Genomic DNA, 8,097 nt, shown 5'->3' on the forward strand with positions numbered 1-8,097 from the left:
CGTTTATTCGCACACACACGGTTACATATCAATTTTAACTTTAAATGGTACGACTAGCTTAACAACTTCGCTTGAAGGCGGTCAAGTACAATCTGCCGTACAAGGCGAATTCATATAAGGTGGTGTCGATTCTACAAATACAACAATTACTTGTATTTTGTTTTTGCTTTGAGCGGGCCATTGTCAAAATCAAGGCGAATTTGCCTTTGTCAAAATTCGGAGGTGAATTTTTATGAAAATAAAATTGTTACTTATTTTAGTTGCATATGAATATTTTTAGATGATTTTCGATTTCAGGAATTAAACTTTCTCCCCATATTAAGAGCAGCTGATCGAGATTCTCAAGATTCAAAGAATCTAAGTTGAAGCAATTATTAGGGGGTAAGTACCAGTGAAGCTGATGGCTCTTTGTGGCGCTGAGCTACCGAGTGCATGCTACACCGTTCCTAAACAGCTCTAAGTTTCCTTCAATGGTCGTCAAACCTTGGAGAAATTATGTTTGTAAGAAGTTCTGGCTGCCAGCACACAAACAAAACAGCGTTCGAAACTAGTATTCGTGCTAGAAGGTGATGTTCACATTGTGCCAGCAGCAGGAAAATTCCGCTGTAAGTGCGCCAATATGAGCAGTATTAGAAAAAAACATACATACATATGTATCTAGTAAATGACTTTTTAATCTAAAATCCCTTAGGTTAAAATCCCATAACAATTCATCGAAACATGCACTACACCTACGGGCGAATATGGGAAATGTGCCTTGATTATTGTCGCAAATTAAGGTTGACCCAAACACAAATGGTACATCGACTGCTTCACAAGCGCAACCAGCGCGCCAGATTCGTCTGCATCACCTCAACAATAAAGATGACTCAAAACAGAATAATTTTTATGAAATGCATAATTTTACGTATATTTCAATTACAAATTTACTAAACTAAAATTAAATTTCAAGTAATTTATGAAATCGCGTGTTTAAACGATTTATGATTTTACTAAACATACTTACATATTTTAAGTGTGTATTTTTTTACAGAAAAATACAGAGCATTTTTACATGATTGTATGTACATATCGATGGTCCTGTGCAATAACGACACAATTAAAAATTCAAAAAACAAAAATTATCACTACTGTTAAGTGGCTCTTGTCTCTAATCCTTGTCTAATCCATTTCCATCCCTTACTAAAGTAAGCATTAAGGATTGCTAAAGTAAGTACAAAAGATTTGACATGAATTCGACAAGAATTAGACACATAGCCACTTAACAGTAGTAACAGTTTTTATTATTTGAATTTTTAGTTGTGTCGTTATTGCAAAGGACCATCGATATGTAAATTTTTTAAGATTATTAGAAAATTAAGTGTGAGAAAAAAGTTACAAGGATGAGAAATTTAAATATAAATTTGTATATATACATATATATTCATATATGAATTTCTTTGAATAATTACACTAAGCATTACAAATGTTAATTAAAATGCTGGGGGCGCTGATGTATCACCTTTCGTGTGGCGGTGGTGCTGCTGGTGTACTCTCCTAAGGTGCGTGTAACGTGCCACGGAGTGCGTGGTGGTGCTGCTGTGCCACCGAGTGTGCTGGTGGTGCTGATGTATCGCCGTGCGTGTGGCGGTGATGCCGCTAGTCTACTAAGGTGCATGTAACGTGCTACCAAGTGCATGCTGATGTGTCTAGCTGTTAAATGAGAAAATTTATATAAAACTATAAACATATCGATGGCTGAGGGATCGACCTATCTCGGCGGCCAGTCCGAAAACACCTTATCGCAGCACATTTTCGTTTGAGATATGGCGTTCTTCAACCAAATTCTGAAATAGGGTGCTTTTTTAATTCTGAAGTTGGGCGTTCTTGAAACAATTTCTGAGATAGGGCGTTTTTGAACTAGCTGCCGAGATAGGCCGATCTTCCACTCAGCCATCGATATAAACAATTTTATCTTAAACTGTTAGATTCAGAAAAAACTTGTAGTTTCTCTTACCGCTCAGAGTTTGATCTTTATAAACTTTTTGCTTCCCATGATCCTTTGCTTCGCCTTTTTAATTTTCAGCCGCTTGTTCAAACTGCGTATTCGGAAGAAAATTCGGCACTTAAAAAAGAAGCGTTTGACCTTTTCTGGAAGGTCAACTTCCGCGCTTCTTACGACCATCTGCTGGTGGATATTCTTACTGAAAGAAATCTCTGATGCGTTCATATTGTCAAATACGGACTCCAGTCCTTTAATTTTTTGCAAAAATTTGTCTGTTGGCTTTTTTAAATAGCCTTTGGAGACTTGGTCGACCCACGTAAATGATTTTTCCGTGGACTGGTATTCCTCAAGATTGAGCTTTTTTATGATATATCCGGAAATATATTCCAAAGCGTCCTCTTTAAGAATACCACATTCGTCAGAATGTGCTGTGGGAATTGCGTTTAATATGTCCTTATCCATTCCATCGTTAAGCAAGTCTTCGATTGCGCTCTGCTCGTCATACTTCAACATCGTCTGTGATTGCGTCAGATTCATCGAATTTGTGTCATCATGTTCACTGTCAATATGGAAGGCATCGGTTACGCTGGAACTAACATCGTTAGACTTAGACGACGTCTGCGTTTCTGTTTGCGTGTCAGACGAGTTCAGCCAGTCAGTGCGATCTACTGCAACATTACCACTGCCATGCAAATGTTCAGTATTCCGTGCTGCGAAGTAATACAAAAGATCATACGTTTCCTTGTTTTTAAGCATTTTTAATTTTTATACCTAAGATGTACTTTCGCAACCGGTATTTAAATTCCTTCGGAGTCGGATGGTCATTCAGACCACCTTTGCTGCGAATAGCGCCGAAGAAATGCTCTAGCACATCTTGATTTAACCGATATGTCAACAAATATTCCACTCTTGAATTTTGTTTCAAATAGTCGAACAGCATAACCAAAGCTCGGTTTGTTACGAGTATCCCTTTTTGAAAATACTCCAAGCTCGTCTTATTGGGAATTATGGGCACAGAAACACATTCGTTCATTCTTTGCAAAACTTCTAATTGGCTCGAAAGAGCTATCCCGAAAGGTTCCTTTAAACATAGAATTATTGTTAAAAATTGTCTAACTGAAAAATCTTTATCTAATGTAAAATACTTTTCCAGGGTAACCAAAAGTTTCCATCGATGAGTTTAATACGTCGAACCAATCGTTGACCAGTTGTATGAAATCTGCTGTCTCTGTGGGCTTATGTAGGTCAAAACCCAACGAGAAACAGCGTCTAATTGCGTTAGCCGTGGTATTAGAAAATAATTGTGCGGCTAGTTTTACTTTTTGCCTGCCTAAAATTTTGTTTTAAATGAATGAATTAACGAAAATTGTATGTAACTACATATGTATATAACCAACCTATCCCTTTCACTAAAAGATGCTCGTCATTTAATTTAAAAAAGTGAAGTTTGATGCAACAAATTCCAAATTGTCCGTGTGGTTAAATGTTCGCCCTTCCACAACAAACCCGAGTCTAAGAAATGGTTACGAACTAGTTTCAAAAGATGTGGCGTGTCAGCAAATGCAAAAACCTTTTCGCTTTCCTCTGCGGGGTTTGGAAACCACGGCTTATCTGAATAAATTTAAGTTTTAAATACCGTTCACTATTTCTTTTAACTTTTTAAATCTCTAGTGAATAATAAAAAATATCAACACAAATTTGAAGATTAACAACACTGGATCACAAATTTTAATTTTGTTCTCCAGACGCCACTATCCAATTTGTATGTAGAATGGCTCGCTAGTTCCGAAAATCAACTTAACTTTTGAAAATAACAACAAAACAACAATTTGAAAAGAAAGAAAGTATTGATTGGTCAAATGAAAATGTGCAAGGACTTTTTGTGTGAAATATGAGCAGAAAAGAGTGTTACTCATACGCCACGTACACCTGATTAGGTAGAGCGTTTGCATTGAGCGCAAGAGATGTCAGAAATTATTAATTAATTTCTCAGAAACTATCAGGGCTACCGATATATAAGTGATGTACATACGGTTTATGGAGAAATTTATTTGGCTTAATTTCGCGTATCTCGTATTACGAATATTCAATTGGTTCGTAGGATATACGTCATTAAGTGAAACCACTTTTTTCAAGCTGAATGCCTGAAAAATTATTTCGGTTTTCGGAATCACCGAGCAATTCTACATAGGAATTGGATAGTGGCATCCATATCATATTTTTGATGTTAACCAGTGTAATCGTACCAACTGTTACGTTCAGGTCTTTCCACAGTTTTCGATTGGTGGGTCCCATGTCGCAAACGATCGCTACTACTGGGAAACCTATATTTTGCAATGTTACAATGATTGAAAATAAGATTTCCTTAGTCATTACGCAGTCATAATCGAAAAATATAGGCTGCTTCCACCATTTCCTCAATCCACGTGCCATAACGACTTGGACATAGTTCGCTGGCTTTCTTACGAAATCTCCCGGCTGATCATACTCGAAAGACTCCGCGACTTTCATCTCATCGAATGAGAGAACGCAAATTTTTTCGTCTTTCGAAAGATTGGACCTGTGTCGCATACTCTCGATTGATGCGGCAATAATGCCTTCGTTTACATCTTTTTTTCGGTACCAGCGTTGCAGTGTGGACACATGTGGAAGTGGAAAGCCATTTTCATACATATGAACGTACGCTCTGGGTCCTGCCGCGTGCAAACATATAGCATTTGAAATGTCTTTCCACGACCATTTCACGTTTCCAGCTATTATGAATAAATGGAGATTATCATTCAAGACTTAAAGACGAATGGTGAAACATACTCATCATTTTGCGAACTTGATTTTCAGTGAATATCTTTTTAACACAACCCACGACGATGTTCGCTACTTCTAAGTCTTTTTGCAAAGCATAGTTCTCGCGTTTTAACCTCTTAATCTCTTTGTTTAGTTCAGAAATTTCGTAGTCCTTGTTGGATTCGATAATCACATAGCTGAAAGAATGTATAGTAATAAAATGGAACTATTCCGAGCATTCTCTTTGTTTACAAGCACATACTCTGTCTGTGTTTGGCAGTCTTTGAAAGACACTGCAGCTCTGTGAGCCATAGAATTAGGGAAGCTATTTAAATTAAAAACTATGTAAGATAAAATATGTAAACGTGTGTAATCAAATGTACATACTTAACTGGCTCGTTCACATACAACTGCTGAGCGCTATTATTAAAAGTGTCACTCGAAGGACTAATGAAATAAAACTGCTGAGCGCTATTATTCATAGTTTCGCTGGAAGGACTAATGAAATACGGGAGACGAGAGCTACATTTTAGTATTTTTAATTAGTGTTCAAATTTCACACTTACAGTTCTTGCGAAAAAACCCCAGAATCTAAATTAATTTGTAAAGCTTGGGAATTCGCAAACCAGAAATCCGTCCTATATTAAAAATTATGTTGTTAGTTTAGGGAATGTTTAGTTAATTTTACCAAGATTTTCGGTTAGTGGAAGAAGAAAAAGATGGATCAAAAAGCAATTATAAAACAAAAGTTTTTCTTCTATATATGGCCATATTCACAGTCATTAGTTATCTACTATGCTAATGTTAAACCACCATTTTTCATTTTACAGTACCAGTTTGAAAGCAGTTAACTATTGTACATCCATTAGTTAACGAATAGTTAAAAACAGCTGTTTTCCTAGTAGTTAACTAATGACTGGGAAAATGGCCCATAAAAGCCCAATTTCTTTTGATGTATATATGTTAACACATTTCCAATTGGCTCATGCGTTTGGGCAAGCCAAGTGAAAATCAAGATAAAATTAACCACCCCCAAATTTTCTTAAAACTCGCTTAATGCTCTTACTCTGTTTGCACACAGCTCGTATTCTTTAGAAAACTGTCGCTAACAGTGGGGAAACTATTAGCGATCTCAGCAGGCAAAGCTGGAGGATGTGGGACTGCTTCCGGCAACAAATGTGCCCTCTTCCCGACGTAAATAATGTTGGAACTCGAGAAGTGATCACCACATATAACGTCATTTGGCTTAAATTGCTTGTGGCAAACTCTGCTCCACGACACCCGCGTTAGTTCCTCGCGTGGGACTTGGAAAAACGGCCCTTGTCCCCGCTTGACCCGCTTACTGCACAATGCACACTTTCCCATTTTTTTTTTTGAATAATTTTTTTTTCGAATTACAAAATTAAATTACACAAATAATTTTTTATCAATCACAATAAAAATTTGACTTGCGAAAATAAACAAACAGAATGTAAACAAAACTATTCATTTTGACAATCACGCACCAAACAGCTCAATTCGCCTTGAATCAGCTGATGAATCAACACCACCTTATATATATTCGCCTTGCTGCCGTATTGCTGTCCTTCGTTTGTCTCGTGAAGTCTATAGTTGAGTATGTTCAGTGTGGTCCGTTCAATCCTTGTAAGTGTTGTATTCGTCGATCAGTCTTAGTACGGGTCCCCACTGTCATACTTGTATGTTTGTATGTCGATGGCCGCCTACATCATTTCCCACATAAATATGTGTGGTAATTTGTCTGTTAAGAGGTGTTTGTTGTTACCAAACACTTTGTAGCCGAATAACTTTATTATCAAAAACTTAAATCGGCTACAAAATTGTTCTTACCTACGTGTTTTTTTTTTAATAAAAATAAATACTTCTAAATATTGAAACATAGACATGTATGCATGTATTTAAAAATTAATCAGCCGCTAATATCCCTATAGTCGCGGTTGCCAACTGTCCCGTTTTCGGCAGGACTCTCTCGGATTTAAGAGCTATGTCCCAACCCGGTACAATAACTGCCTTAACGCAAAATGTCCCGGTTTTCGGCAAAAAAATAGACATCTCGTTGTAAAAAATTTAGAACTCTTTGAATTTTTACATTTTATTTAATATTAATGTTATTTTATGTACTAATGGACACTATACGCCATATAGTGAAAGCAAAATTTATAATTGCGTCCCGGCTAAAATGAGTCAAGTACAAAGTATAATCGATAATATCGATAATCTTTTTTTTGTACTATGTACCTGCAAAGAAATTCCCAAAAATTAACACCATTTTTTACTAGCTTCAAACGGACACTTTGTTATACTAATATGTCAACTTGTATGCACATTAATTGAATTTTCCTGAGTTTTGCACGAAGTTTAAATTTTGTTTTTTTGTGTTTTTTGTTATGGTATGAACAATATTGTTATACAAAATTCGCGAACAATTTTAAGTAAAAAATGTTGCACATATTGTGAAAAATTCACCGTGCGTCACTGTATATACATAATTTTTATTTCAATTTTAGTATATCTTTTAAATAGTTAAAATATATCATTGAAACTTCGTTTTTTGAAAATTTGTATATGTAGATATATAGATAATTTTACATGCTTTTGTTACATATTGTGTATGTAATTTTACCTACCCTCTTTCCTAACATTCTGTTTGTCATTTGGATTTGTTTTTTGTTTTTTTTCCAAGAGAGGACCACATACACTTTCTACCTCCAAGGTCACTTCTGAAATTTATAGTGTCTGGGGGCACAATAGACCTTCTGGTCGCAGTACTTTATTCAACTATGTATCTAAGTACGAAATGCTCTCACAAAAGTGAATAAACTGCCCAAACCCTGGGAACGCAAAAACACCTATTTCGTCCCGCAACGAATTGCTCAACCAGCTACCGACGTAAAAGCGTAGAACGTGTCAGTTAACAAGACCTATCTTATGGGATTCTCGTCTTACCGAAAACTCATCACCGCACGACGGTGACGTTGTCGGTGCTTTTCTCTCTCTATCAACAGTAATTTCGTATGTTAATACGGACGACGGGCACGAAAGGGCGCTCCGTCGCTGGGTGGTTGAGCTATTATTTATTTATTTTTATTTATTTATTAGTTATTAATTTAAGATTTGAGCGACACAATAACGCTAAACGAATGGTTCACTTGATATTTTTTCACTTATCAATCAAACAAAAACAGCTAAATATGCGCATTTGTCAGCTAAAATTTGAATTTTTCAAATTTTTCCTCTTCTTCTGGCAGTTTGACAGTTTTCACCAACTTGCTCGGAAAACTAGTGGCTCTCAACAGCCCGAGAACCAACCA

The 8,097-nt window shown here is 36.3% G+C and overlaps 1 long non-coding RNA gene across 1 annotated transcript; it reads left to right on the plus strand.

Annotated features, from left to right (window-relative positions):
- The first annotated feature begins 182 nt into the window (after positions 1 to 182).
- On the plus strand, positions 183 to 1,055 carry LOC118741758. The gene is made up of 3 exons (XR_004993337.1): positions 183 to 222; positions 298 to 605; positions 692 to 1,055. It is a non-coding gene; the product is annotated as an uncharacterized LOC118741758 (long non-coding RNA).
- Positions 1,056 to 8,097: the final 7,042 nt, after the last annotated feature.

Source organism: Rhagoletis pomonella, unplaced genomic scaffold (assembly GCF_013731165.1).
Source record: "Rhagoletis pomonella isolate Grant_MI unplaced genomic scaffold, Rhpom_1.0 Rhpom_scaffold_00006, whole genome shotgun sequence".
Lineage (NCBI taxonomy): Eukaryota > Metazoa > Arthropoda > Insecta > Diptera > Tephritidae > Rhagoletis > Rhagoletis pomonella.